Source organism: Phacochoerus africanus, chromosome 2, assembly GCF_016906955.1.
Source record: "Phacochoerus africanus isolate WHEZ1 chromosome 2, ROS_Pafr_v1, whole genome shotgun sequence".
Classification (NCBI taxonomy): Eukaryota; Metazoa; Chordata; class Mammalia; order Artiodactyla; family Suidae; genus Phacochoerus; species Phacochoerus africanus.
Window position 1 is genome coordinate 83,099,286 of NC_062545.1, and position 15,702 is coordinate 83,114,987.

General features: G+C 38.5%; 1 protein-coding gene across 3 annotated transcripts in view; it reads right to left on the reverse strand.

The window, feature by feature from the left end:
* DOP1A (DOP1 leucine zipper like protein A) overlaps positions 1–15,702 on the reverse strand; it is a 108,002-nt gene that overhangs the window by 84,141 nt on the left and 8,159 nt on the right. The window lies entirely within an intron of this gene.

A 15,702-nucleotide genomic window follows, 5' to 3' on the forward strand; every position in this document is an offset into this window, starting at 1 on the left:
TGTCCACAAGTTCTTTGATATTACTTTTAAAAAGCAGTGCCTAAGTTCTTAGCTGAGGGGCTAGATTCTGGGACTCAATTCTAATGAAAATAATAAGGCAGAAGTGAAAATATGTAATGGTCAAGACTTAGTCTTAAAAGCACTTAAGCTTCCTCTTTACTCTCCTAGATCCCCAAATCTGGAGAAAGCCAGCAGCCATGTCACAAGGACACTTCAAGGATCCCTGTGGAGAGGTTCCTGTAAGGAACTGATGTTTCTGCCAACAGCCATGTGAATGAAGCAGATCCTTTAGCCCCAGGCCTTGATTTGACTCCAGTACCAACGGATATCATGACTAATTGCAAGAGAGATCCTGAGCCAGAATTACACAGCTAACTCTGTTTTTAGATCACTGAGTTGGGAGTAATTAGTTACATAGAAATAGACTAGATAACTAATAGAGTCCTAATAAGAATTTAATTGTGGCCCAGCTTAAAACCAATCTCGACTCCTTCACTTTTTTCAGTATTCTGAGTTTTTTTTTTTTTTTTGGCTAGGGCAGCCCCCAGGACGTATGGAGATTCCCAGGCTAGGGGTCAAATTGGACCTGCAGCTGCCATCTTACACCACAGCCACAGCAGTGTGGGATCCAAGCCATGTCTGTGACCTACACCACAGCTCATGGCAATGCCAGATCCTTGACCCACTAAGTGAGGCCAGGGATTGAACCCTCATCCTCATGGATACTAGTCAGGTTCGTTTCCACTGTGCCACAAGGGGAGCTCCTCCTCCTATCTGTTAACTTTTGCACCCTTCCCCAGAGCTGGGTTCATGGATCTGCAGATGGGTCTAAGAATGGGCCTTAAGAGTTGTCAATACAATTAAATGTGGGTTAAAACAGTCTTTTCAATACATGGTTTGGAGGTAACTGGATACCCACTGGTATGAGTGGTATGAATGAAGAATGAAGTGGACTCTTTCCTCAAACCTACACAAAAATCAACTCAAAATGAATCCTAGATCTAAATGTAACAAGCTAGAATTATAAAACTCATGGAAGAAAATATAGGAGTACATCCTTGTGACCTAAGGTCTTCTTAGGACTTTTCGGAAAGAACACTAAAAGAAGTAACACAACAACAAGGAAAAAAGATATCTTAACTTCATCAAAATTAAAAGCCTTTGTTGCTTCAAAGGATACTATCAATAAAGTGAAAAGACAACCAACAGAATGGAAGAAGATATGTCTCTCCTATTTCTGATAAGGGAACTGGACTAGATATACAAAGAACTCTTACAAGTGGATAATAAAAGGACAAAAAATTAAAAAATGGTCAAAGCATTTGAAAAGACGTTTCCCCACAAATGGTCAATAAGGACATGTTCATAATATTCAGTATTATTTATCATTAAGGAAATGCAAATCAGAACCACAATAATATACTTCACACACACTAGGATGGCTATAATAAAAATGACAATAATAGGTATTGGCAAAGATATGCAGAAACAAACCCTGTACACTGCTGGTGGGAATGGAAATTGGTGCAGCTGCTTTGGGAAACAGTCTGGAGGTTCTCAAAAGTAAAACACAGAATTATACAGCCCAGAAATTTCTTTTCTTTTTTTGCTTTTTAGGGCCCCACTTATGGAATATGGAAGTTCTCAGGCTAGGGGCTGAATTGGGAACTACAGCTACCAGCCTACACCACAGCCACAGCAAAGCCACATCTGTGACTTACACCACAGCATATGGCAACACCAGATCCATAACCAACTAAGTGAGGCCAGGGATTGAATCCACATCATAATGGACACTAGCCAGAATCATTTCTGCTGCATCACAATGGAACTCTGGGCCTAGAAATTTCACTCCTTGGTACGGTATATAACCCAAAAGAAATGAAAACATGTCCACACAAAAAACTGTACATGAATGTTCAAAGAAGTATTATTCATAATAGCCAAGAAGAGGAAATAACTTAAATGGTCATTAACTGATGCATGGACAAATATAAAGACAATGGAATATTATTCAACCATAAAAAGGAATGAGGTACTGTTACATACTATATAGCATGAATGAAACTTGAAAATATTACTCTAGGTGAAAGAAACTATTCTCAAAAGACCACATATTTTATGATTCCATTTACTACAAAAGGCCCAGAATAGACAAGTCTTTAGAGATAGACAATACATTAGCTTCGGTTAGGGTGGCAAGGAGAATGAAGAATTGAGGAGAAACAGAGGGTAACTCCTAAGGAGAATAGGGTTTCTTTTTGGTATGACAAAAACACTAAAATTGATTGTAAGGATGGTTATACAACTCTGTGAATGTACTGAAAACCACTGAATTATACACTTTAAATAGGTGAATTGTATGGTATGTGAATTACATCTTGATAAAGATATACAGCTATAAGCATATATATGTAAGATACATATATGTAAGACATAAACATATACAGATATATGTATATATTAAAAAATGGGCTTCAGGGGTTTGTGAATTACCTCAAATTACATGCAAAATTTGCACATTACATTTCATTGGGGAGATAGTCTATTTTTATAATATTTTCAAAAATAGTTTTTAAGGAGTTCTCACTATTGTGAAGTGGGTTAAGAATCCCATTGCAGCACTTCTGGTTGCTGCAGAGATGAGGGTTGGATCTGTGGCCTGGTGCGTGGTTTCAAAAGGATCCAGTGTTGCCACAGCTTCAGATCAGGTTTGATCTCTGGCCTGGGAACTTCCATTATGTATCAGGTGCAACCAAAAAAAAAAAGTTTAAGGTTAAAAAACTATAAATTGACATAAAAGGGTTTTCTTTTGTCTTGGTTGTTACCTATAAGATAGTAATTTTAATTCAATAAATGACCACAGTAGAAGCGAATTATATGTACAAGAAGACAATATACTCCCCTGAGAATTTTAAAAAATAAAACAATGTTCTCAAGTGGGATTATATCCTAGAGGTGCTACAGGATGTGTTGTGTGTCCAAAAGCATTACAGCTGTGGCTGTCCCTAAATTAAGGATGTCCAGGGCTGATGGATCCTGCTGGATCAGGGGCAGGGATTGAATCTGAGCCACAGATGCTGAATCCTTTAATCCACTGAGCTGGGCCAGGGATCAAATCTGCATCTTCCCAGCAACAAACCACTGTGCTACAGCAGGAACTCCCTGATTGCTTTTTTATACATGAGAACAGTAATGATAAAAATGACTGACTAAAATGGCAGAATAGAAGGATTAGAGCTCAACTTCTCTCCTAAAAACAATAAAATTCACAACTAAAGACTGAGCACTCTTCACCCAAATGGACTGGAAACCTTAAAAAAGATAGCCTACTCCAGAAGAAAAGGAGGAGGACACGTCAAGAGGCAGGAGGGGCGATTTCACGATATAAACAACCCCATACCCCCTGGGTGGGAAGCCCCACAGACTGGAAACTAACTGGTTCACAGAGACTCACCTACAGGAGTGAGAGTGTGGGGATCTGGCACTGGGAGAAAGAGCCCCTGAGCATGTGGCATTGAAGGCCAGTGGGGCGTGTGCACAGGAACTCCACGGGTCTGGAGGAAACGGAGACCCCATTCTTAAAAGGCACACACAGACTTTCAGGTGCACTGGGTCCCAGGGCAAAGCAAAGTTTCCATAAGAATCTGGGTCAAACCTGACTGCAGTTCTTGGAGAACATCCTGGGAAAACTGGGGTGAACGTGGCTTGTTGTGAGGGAAGGACATTGAAAGCAAAGCTCTAGGGAATATTCAGCAGCCATGCCTTTCTCTGGAGGTGGTCATTTTGGGAAAATCTGGCCCCACCCTTCAGTCAGCTGCTGAGAAGTCCCAGGGCAAACAACAACCCAGGTGGGATCACAGCCCTGCCCCTCAGTAAAAAGGCTACCTAAAGACCCCTCAGGCACACAGCTGCCTCTAATCCCATCCAGAGACAAAGCCCCACTCACCAGAGGGATTAGAATCGGCTCCTCCCACCAGGGGGCAGACATCAGCCCCTCCCATCAGGAAGCCTACAGCAAGCCCCCCATACCAACTTCAGCCACAGGGGGGCAGACATCAGAAGTAACAGAGGCTACAATTCTATTATCTGTACAAAGGTCACCACACCCAAAACCTATAAAAATGAAAAGACAGAGAACTATAACTCAGATGAGGGAGAAAGGAAAAACCCCAGAAAAACATCTAAGCGAGGAGGAGATTCTTAGCCTCCAGGAAAAAGACTGTTGATGATGAAGATGATGCAAGACATTGGAAATAAACTGGAGGCAAAGATGGATAATTTACAGGAAACACTGAGCAAAGAGATACAAGCTATAAAACTTAAATAAGAAGAGATGCAAAATACAATAACTGAAATAAAAAATTCGCTAGAAGCAGCTAACAGCAGAATACAGGAGGCGGAAGAATGAATAAGCGAGGTGGAGGACAGATTAGTGGAAATTATGGATGTGGAACAGAAAAGAGAAGAAAAGACTGAAAACAAAAGAAAAGAGTATCAGAGAACTCTGGGACAACATTAAACACACCAACATCCATATTACAGGGTGCCAAAAGAAGAAGAGAGAGAGAAGGAGACAGAATATTTTTATTGTTTCCTTCTCTCTCTCTTCTTATTCTGGCACCCCTATAATACGGATGTTAATAGCCGAAAAGTTCCCTAACATAGAGAAGGAATCACTCACTCAAATCCAGGAAGCACAACGAGTACCATAGAAAATAAACCCAAGGAGGAACACCCCGAGACACATATTAATCCAACTGACCAAAATTAAAGTCAAAGAGAAAATCTTGAAAGCAGCTAGGGAACAGAAACAAATAACATACAAGGGAACCCCAATAAGGTTATTGGCAGATTTTTCAACAGAAACTCTGCAGGCCAGAAGGGAGTGGCATGATACACTTAATGGGATGAAAGGAAAAAGCCTCCAACCAAGATTACTTTACCCAGCAAGGCTCTCATTCAGATTTGAAGGAGAAATCAAAACCTTCACAGATAAGCAAAAGCTGAGAGAATTCAGCAACACTAAACCAGCCTCACAACAAATACTAAAGGAATTTCTCTAGGCAGAAAAGAACAAGAGAAGAAGGAAAGAAAAAAGAGCAGCAAAAGCAAATCCAAAGCAATTAATGAAATGGCAGTAAGAACATACATGTCGATAATTACCTTAAATGTTAATGACTATACACCCCAACCAAAAGACATAGACTGGCTGAATGGATACAAAAACAAGACCCATATATATGCTGTCTTCAAGAGACCCACTTCACTTCTAGGGACACATACAAATTGAAGGGGAGAGGATTGAAGAAAATATTTCATGCAAACGAGGATCAAAAGAAAGCTGGAGGAGCAGTACTCATATCAGACAAAATAGACTTTAAAATGGAGAATATTTTAAGGGACAAAGAAGGTCATTACATAATGATCAAAGGATCAATCCAAGAAGAAGATATAACAATTTTAAATATCCACACACCCAACACAGGTTCACCACAATATATAAGGCAACTACTGCTAATAACCTTAAAAGGAGAAACTGACAGTAACACAATCATAGTGGGGGACTTTAACACCCCACTTACAGCAATGGACACATCAACCAGACAGAAAATCAATAAGGAAACACAGGCCCTGAATGATGCATTAAACCAGATGGACTTAATTGATATTTACAGGACATTCCATCCAAAAGCAACAGAATACACATTCTTCTCAAGTGCACATGGAATATTCTCTAAGATTGATCCCATCCTGGGCTACAAATCCAACCTCGTTAACTTTAAGAAAATTGAAATCATACCAAGCATCTTTTCCGACCACAACGCTATACAACTGGAAATCAACAAGAAAAAAACTGCAAAAAAACACAAAAACGTGGAGACTCAACAACATGCTACTAAACAACCAATGGATCACTGAAGAAATCAAAGAGGAAATTAAAAAATACCTAGCAGCAAATGACAACGAAGATATGACACTCCAAAACCTATGGAATGCAGCAAAAGCCATTCTAAGAGGAAAGTATATAGCAATACAAGCCCACCTCAGGAAACAAGAAAAAGCTCAAATAAACAAGCTAACTTTACATCTAAAGCAGCTCGAGAGAGAACAGACAAGACCTAAAGTTAGTAGAAGAAAAGAAATCATAAAGATCAGAGCAGAAATCAATGAAATCAATGAAAGAAAACCACAGAAAAGATCAATGAAAAACCACAGAAAAGATCATTAAAATGAAAAGCTGGTTCTTTGAAAGGATCAACAAAATTGATAAACCCTTAGCCAGACTTATCAAGGAAAAAAAGGGAAGACTCAAATCAATAACATTAGAAATGAAAAAGGAGAAGTAACAATGGACATCACAGAAATACAAAGGATCATAAGAGACTACTATATGCAACTATATGCCAATAAAACAGAAAACCTAGAAGAAATGGACAAATTCTTAGAAAAGTACAATCTTCCAAGACTAAACCAAGATGAAACAGAAAAGATGCATGGATCAATCACAAGAACTGAAATTGAAACCATGATTTAAAAACTTCCAACAAACAAAAGTCCAAGACCAGACGGCTTCACAGGCGAATTCTATCAAACATTTAGAGAAGAGCTAACACCTCTCCTTCTGAAACTATTTCAAAAAATTGCAGAGGAAGGGATACTCCCAAACTCATTCTATGAGGCCACCATCACCCTGGTACCAAAACCAGACAAAGACTCCACAAAAAAAGAAAACTACAGGCCAATGTCACTGATGAACACAGATGCAAAAATTCTCAACAAAATACTAGTAAACCGCATCCAACAGTACATTAAAAGGATTTTACATCATGGTCAAGTGGGATTTATCCCAGGGTTGCAAAGGTTCTTCAATATCCACAAATCCATCAGTGTGATACACCACATTAACAAACTGAAGAAGAAAAACCATATGATCCTCTCAATAGATGCAGAAAAAGCCTTTGACAAAATCCAACACCGATTTCTGATAAAAACCCTTTAGAAAGTGGGCATAACAGGAACCTACCTCAACATGATAAAGGCCATTTACGACGAACCCACAGCAAACATCATTCTCAATGGTGAAAAGCTGAAAGAATTCCCACTGAGATCAGGAACAAGACAAGGATGTCCACTCTCACCACTACTCTTCAACATAGTTTTGGAAGTCCTAGCCACGGCAGTCAGACAAGTAAAAGAAATAAAAGGAATCCAAATTGGAAAGGAAGAAGTAAAACTATCACTATTTGCAGATGGCATGATACTCTACCTAGAGAATCCTAAAGACTCTACCAGAAAACTGTTAGAGTTCATCCACAAATTTGGCAAAGTCACAGGATACAAAATTAATACACAGAAATCAACGGCATTTCTATACACTAACAATGAAAGAGCAGAAAAAGAAATTAGGGAAGCAATCCCGTTTACCATCGCATCCAAAAGAATAAAATACCTAGAAATAAACCTACCTAAAGAGACAAAAGACCTGTATTCTGAAAACTATAAGACACTGATGAAAGAAATCAAAAATGACACAAATAGATGGAAAGATACACCATACTCGTGGATTGGAAGAGTTAATATTGTCAAAATGACTATACTAAGGCAATTTCTATCAAATTCAGTGCAATCCCTATCAAATTACCAAGGACATCTTTCACAGTTCTCGAACAAAATATTTTAAAGTTTATTTGGAAGCACAACACACCCAGAATAGCCAAAGACGTCCTGAAAAAGAAAAATGCAGCTGGAGGCATCAGGCTCCCCGACTTCAGACTATACTACAAAGCAACAATCATCAAAACTGCATGGTACTGGCACAAAGACGAAATATGGATCAGTGGAACAGGATAGAAAGCCCAGAATTAAACTCATGCACCTACAGCCACCTCATCTATGACAGAAGATGCAAGGATATACAATGGAGAAAAGACAGCCTGTTCAATAAGTGGTGCTGGGAAAACTGGACAGCCACATGGAAAAGAATGAAATTGGAACACTCCCTAACACAATACACAAAAAAAAATTCCAAATGGATTGAAGACTTAGATATAACACCAGATACTATAAAACTCTTAGAGGAAAACAAAGGCCAAACACGCTCTGACATAAATGACAGCAACATCTTCTCAGATCCACCTCTTACAGTATTGACAATAAAAACAAAAATAAACAAATGGGACCTGATCAAATTGAAAAGTTTCTACACAGCAAAGGAAACCCTAAACAACATAAAAAGACAACCCACAGAATGGAAGAAAATCTTTGCAAGTGAATCGATGCACAAGGGATTCATCTCCAAAATTTATAAACACCTTCTGCAGCTCCATACCAAAAAAACAAACAATCCCATCAAAAAATGAATGGGCAGAAGAGCTAAACAGACAGTTCTCCAAAGAAGACATACAGATGGCCAAAAAACACATGAAAAGATGTTCAACATCACTCCTCATTAGAGAAATGCACATCAAAACCACTCTGAGGTACCACCTTACACCAGCCAGAATGGCCATCATCCAAAAGTCTACAAACAATAAGTGCTGGAGAGGGTGTGGAGAAAAAGGAACCCTAGCACACTGTTGGTGGGATTGTAAATTGGTACAACCACTGTGGAAAACAGAAAGGAGATGCCTCAGAAAACTAAACATAGAACTATCATTTGATCCAGCAATCACACTCCTGGGCATCTATCCAGAGAAAACCATGATTTGCAAAGACACGTGTACCCCAATGTTCACTGCAGCACTATTTTCAATAGCCAAAACATGGAAACAACCTAAATGTGCATCAACAGAGGAGTGGATCAAGAAGAGGTGGTACATATACACAATGGAATGTTACTCAGCCATTAAAATGAACGAAATACCGGCATTCTTAGCAACATGGATGGACCTAGAAACTATCACACTAAGTGAAGTCAGCCATACAATGAGACACCAACATCAAATGCTTTCACTGACATGTGGAATCTGAAAAAAGGACAGACGGAACTTCTTTGCAGAACAGATGCTGACTCACAGACACTGAAAAACTTATGGTCTCTGGAGGAGAGAGTTTGGGGGGTGGGGGGATGTGCTCGGGCTGTGGGTGGAAATCCTCTGAAATCAGATTGTTATGATCACTATAAAAAATAAAGTTTAACATGATTAAAAAAAATGAGTGGGTATTCAGTGATTAAAACAAAAGATGTAGAACAAGATAAAGGACAACTCTAGCTATCCTACTAAGTACTTTTTTAAGTTTATTTAAAAGATCAGTTTTCAGAAAGTATCTCAAAATAAATATGCTCATTTTGAACTATTTTCTTCATGTAACACTGAATGACAATAATTTTGCTTAAACTGTGAAAGACATTTTCATAATTAAACTACTAGAAATAAGTAAAAGCAAAATAATTTTTAACAGTATAATCAAATCCACCATATTAAGCTAATCAATTATTTCCAATAAAATAAAATTTAATATATGCATTTTCTTGTCTTTTTAGGGCCGCACTCGCAGCATGTGGAAGTTCCCAGACTAGGGGTTGAATCGGAGGTGCAGCTGCCAGCCTACACCACTGCCTTAGCAACTTGGGATCCAAGTTGTGTATGTGACCTACACCACAGCTCAGTTATGCCAGATCCTTATCCCACTGAGCAGGGGCAGGGATCAAACTTGAGTCGTCATGCATATTAGTCAGGTTTATTTTTCACTGAGCCACAACAGGCACCCCCTAATATTTTTTAAAATTAGTAATTTAACAATGTTCTCAGTACTTAAAAAATTAATGAATATACACTAACAATTAATTTACTACTCATTTTGGGGGGGGGGGGAATTCCCATTGTGGCTCAGCAATAATTAACCTGACTAGTATCCATGAGGATGTGGGTTGATCCCTGGCCTCGTTCAGGGGTTAAGGATCCAGCATTGATGTGAGCTGAGGTGTAGATAACCGACATGGCTCAGATCCTGAGTTGCTGTGGCTGTGGTGTAAGATGACAGCTGCAGCTCCTACTCAACCCCTAGCCTGGGAACTTCCATATGCCGCAGGTGCAGCCCTAACAAACAAACAAAAATTTACTATTCCTTTTTTAATATAAAACAGACTGGTTGCTACAAATTAACATTAAAAAACTCTATGCTGTATATCATAATCAATACATATTTTTCTATACTTCTCAGTAATTTATATACAACTGAATAGCTGTATACTAATTTTATGGTCTGTAAAAAAAGATAATTGTTTCTCAATTGAAAAAAAAAATCCCACACAGTAAGGTTTATTTCCTTTTGCAAATTTATTAAAACCATTCCAAAAATAAAATCATGAGTAAAACACATACACACACTCATTAAGACGCAAATTCAATCAATGCCTATGCATATAAAGGAAAGGATCAAAATATTACACAGGTAAGGAGGCACCACCATTTTAGCTGAGTAATTTTACATACGGAGATTTACAAAAAAAAAGATTCATACTGTACACAAACCACGTGTGTGCGCGCGCACAGTGGTTTGCTCAAAGTTATGAAAGAACAGTGGTAGACAGTATGGAGCTCTGCAAGTGTTAAATCCCTTAATGGGTAGAAAGACTAGAACTAATTTGAAGGATGTCAGGGTACTTCACAGAGACAAACGAGGTACTACCTATAGCAGACCTGCCTTGCTTCTCCTTCTCTTCCAATATTCATCTCCTCTCATAAAGGTGAAAAGAAAATAACAGCGTTAATAACATACATATGAAAGAACAAAAGGACCTTGCCAATGTATTATTACTCTAAATATTTTGGTAGAGGGAGAATTAACTCTAGATATTTTGGTAGATTCTGAAGCACTGAGAAGCAGAACCAAAATAAGGTACCGCTTGGTCTTTATTCACAGTCCTTTTACAAAAATTAAGTACCCATCAAAACACTGACAAACCATGAGCTGTTATCGTTATTATTAGATTCTCCTGACTTTCTGTTTTATAGTCATTCTGCTCCATTACATTTTTTAAGGATATCACTCCAATGTCAGAAACCTGTCAAGCAGTAATATTATCATTCTCTTAACTTTTTTAAAACTTCACTAGCTAGCTGGGAGCTCCATCATTGTCCCAATCACACAAACTTGAGTTTTGGCTTAATTCTCTATTCTCATATTCGAATCTATCAACAAATTCAGTTTGTTTGTTTTTTTCCATTCCAGCAGAAGTTGACTGTGGTAGAAAGCATTCAGAAAGGCCTTTTAACCCTGCCTCCAGAATAGTTTCCACCCGGACTATTACAATAGCCTCCTATTTTCACTACCTTCGACTTTCTAAGAGCCAATTAATTTTACACAGAAAAAAAAAAAATAGTCTGAGCATATTACTCCCTACTGGAAACTCAGAAAAGTAAGTTTATAATCCATAAAAAGCACTTAAGCCTAGTGCTTACTAAGCATAAAAGAACCATTGCTACAACTGTGACATTCAATCAGAAAGTAAATGCAAGCACTTAATCATGATTAAAGTTTTTTCATAAATTACAGCCATTTTTTTAGTCTTATAATTCACACTGCTGTCCTAGCTAAGCAAAACCTAGTGACAAAGATTGTTTACTGGACCAAACTTTTGGTCAGGCTTCTGAACCTTCTCCTAGTCCCATCTGTGAATCTGCTTGTAAAATGCAGCTGGAGCAAGAACCCCATGTCATTTTAACCAGAACCTCCCAGCCTCAGTATCTCAGGAGGTTCCTCAACCTTCAAATACTTACCACCCCAGTTTGTCTTCAGTGAAAATTCTGTTAGGCTGGTTTAACCAGAATCCCCTCTTACCTCTGATGTTTCCTCTGAAGAGTTGTATTCCATCCACTGACGCCCAACAACTCCTTGGCTATAAATTCCTATAGCCCATGCTGTATTCTTTCTCTTCCACTGTAAAACCCCACCGCAATGGTCCCTATACCCATGAGGAAAACCCTGAGTACTAGCCTTACCATCTTAATAAATGCCATTGAGTGTTTTTTCTTTAACATGACTCATCTGTTCCAAAACTTGCTCCCTTCCACCTCGGTGCTTTTACGTATGCTGCTTCTGCTCTGGATAGGCTCCAGGCTCCATTTCACCCCCTAAATCTTTCTATCAAACTGTATTCAAAATGCTATGACTCCGAACAATACCTTCTGATTCAACCCCATCTGACTTGGCTCATCCCTTAATCAGCACCGTTTGTCAATATTTGGAAACATGGCTTATATGACAGGATAGAATTTATAAATGCATATATGCTCCATTTCTAAAATTTTAATGTCATTTTTTCAATTGTGGTAAAAATGCAAAACAAAATATATCACTTTAACAAGTTTTAAGTATACTGTTCAGTATTGTTAAGTAAATGTGAATTGTGCAATTCATCTCTAGAACTTCTGGGGGGCAGGGAGGAAGCCGCACCCAAGGCATATGCAAGTTGCCAGGCTAGAAGTTGAATTGGAGCTACAGCTGCTGGCCTACACCACAGCCATAGCAACTCGGAATCTGAGCCACATCTGCGACCTACACCACAGCTCACGGCAACGCCAGATCCTTAACCCACTGAGCAAGGCCAGGGATCGAACCTGCATCCTCATGGATGCTGGTGAGATTTGTTTCCACTAAGCCGCCATGGGAACTCCAATCTCTAGAACTTTAAAATCTTGAAAAACCGAAACTCTATACCAGTTAAACCAGTTTCTCCCTTTCCTCCAAGCTCCTGACAACTACCATTTTACTCTGTTTCTAATGCATCTGACTACTTTAGATACCTCGTGTAAGTGGAATCACCCTTTTGTTTTTTTGTGACTATTTCACTTAGCATAACGTCTGTGTTGTAGCATGCGACAAAATTTCCTTCCTTTACAATGCTAAATTATATTCTATTGTATGGATATAACAAATTGACTTCATCCACTCATCTGTTCATATACATTTAAATTGTTTCAACTCTTGGTTGTGGACAGTGCTGCTATGAAGTTGGGTGTGTAAGTATCTCTTCATGACCCTGTTTTCATTTCTTCTCAATATGCAGTTGACCATGGAACACTGCAGGGTTATGGGTGCCAATCCCTTAATACAGACAATTACACAAAAATCTGTGGGTAACTTTATTGTCAGCCCTCCATATCTGTGGCTCTGCATCCTTGGATTCACCCAACCATGGATGATGTATTTATTGGAAAAATAAAAAGCATATAAATGGACCTGCAGAGTTCAACCCCACATATTGTTGTTCAGGGTCAACTGCGTAATCAGAAGTGGAGTTGTTGGGTCACACGGCTGTTCTGTTTTTACTTTTTGAGGAAGTATTATACTATTTTGCATAGCAGCTGCCCGTTTTACATTCCCATTAACAATGCACATGGGTTCTAATCTCTCCAAATCCTTGTCAACACTTATTATTTTCTGGGGTTTTTTTTGGTGGTTTTTTTTTTTGGATAGTACCCAAATGGGTATGAGGTAGTATCTCATTTTAGTTTTGATTTGCATTTCTCTAATAATTAGTGTCGAGTATCTTTTAATGGTTCTTGGTCATTTACATGTTATCTTTAGAGAAATGTCCATTCAAGTCCTTTGCCCAATTTCAAGTTGGGTTGTCTTTTTTGTTGCTGACTTGTAGGGGCCCTTTATATATTCAGGATACCAGCCCCTTAGATACATGATGTATGAATATTTTCTTCCATTCTACAGACTGCCTTTTCACTCTTTTGATTGTATCCTTTGATGGACAGAAGTTTTTTGCCAAGAAATCACTGCCAAACCCAGTGACATGAAACTTTCCCACTATGTCTTCTTTAGGAGTTTTATAGTTTCAGGTATTATGTTTAGGACTTTATTTTGAGTTTACTTTTGCATATGATGTAAAGTAAGGTTCCAACTTCATTCTTCTGCATATGGATATTCAGTTTCCCCAATATAATTTGGGGAAGAATTTGTCTTTACCTGATTGTCTCAGCACCACCTGTCAAAGACCATTTGACCATATATACACTAGGGTTTATTTCATGGCTTTCTATGCTATTCAATTGGTTTGTCTTTATATCAGTAGTATCACACTGTTTCGATTACTCTAGCTTTGTAATATGCTTTAAAAAAAAACTCCTTCTTTTTTAAAAAACTCCTTCTTTTTTAAAAAACTCCTTCTGCCTGAAACACTGAATCCCAACTTAACCTGGCTAGTACCTACTCACCCTCAGGCCTCAGCTTTAATTCCCTTTGGGAGCTCTTCCCTGACCGTTATATCTCCCCATCATTCACCTACACACCCTCCTCCTATGAATTGTGACTACATGCTGTACTTTCTCTATTATAGAACTTTGTTTTACTGTAATTGAACTGAGACTCTCAGGAGTTTTAATCCTGTGATACAGTCTTTATCTACTATTTTAAGTTTTCCATCCCCAGCTCCTACTGGTGCTCCTCCTACAGTAAATAACCACTAAATTTATAAAAATTAAACGACAATAGAATATACTCAGGCAAAAAGCATGAAGTCAGAGTTCCTGCTGTGGCTCAGTGGGTTAAGAACCCAGTGAGCATCCATGAGGATTCAGGTTCAATCCCTGGCTTTGCTCAATGGGTTGAAGATCCAGTCTTACTGCAAGCTGCAGCATAAGTCGCAGATGCAGCTCAGATCCCCTGTTGCTGTGGCTATGGGCTGTAGCTCTGATTTGACCCCTGGCCTGGGAACCTCCATACGCTATGGGTGTGCCCCCTCAAAAAAAAAGTTACCATATGATCCTACAATCCCACTTCTGGGCATATGTCTGGAGAAAATTCTAATTCACAAAGATATATGCACCTCAATATTCATTTCAGCACTATTTACAACAACCAAGACATGGAAAAAACCTAAATAACCATCGAAAGATGAATAAAGAAGATATGGTATATATATGCAATGGACTATTACTCAGCTATAAAAAGAATGCAATAATGCCATTTGCAGCAACATGGACAGACCTAGAGATTATCATACTAAGTGAAATAAATCCGACAAAGACAAGTATCATATGATATTGCTTCTATGTGGAATCGTGGACTCACAGACATAAAAGACAAAATTATGGTTACCAAAAAGGAAAGGGGGTATGGATAAATTAGGAATTTGGGATTAACATTTCCATACTACTATATATAAAAGAGATAATCAACAGGACCTACTGTTATAGCACAGGAAAACTGTAGTCAATATCTTGTAATAACCACCTGAAAAAGAATATATAATTGAATATAGAGAGTTCCAGTTGTGGCTCAGAGAGTTAAGAACCCAACATAGTGTTTGTGAGGATGTGGGTTCTATCCCTGGCCTCACTCAATGGGTTAAGGATCTGGCTTTGCCACAAGCTGGGGTGGAGTTCTCAGATGCAGCTTGGATCTGCTGCTGCTGTGGAATAAGTCTCAGCTGCAGCATCAATTCAACCCTTAGTGTGGGAACTTCCATATGCTGCAGGTGCGGTCATAAAAAGAAAAGAAATTTTGAATATGTATATAAGAATATATGTATGAATCATGCTGCTGTATACCAGAAACTAACACAACATTAGTAAATCAACTATACATCAATTAAATAAACTAGTTTAAAAAATATAAAAGCATGAGCTGTTTATAAACTGCAGTCTGAGTAGCTATATTACTCTGTGAGCTGTTCACATACTAGCTTTATAAGATGTGGGAGCTAGCTTCCAAGATAGCCTCCAGTGATCCTCAACTCCTGGT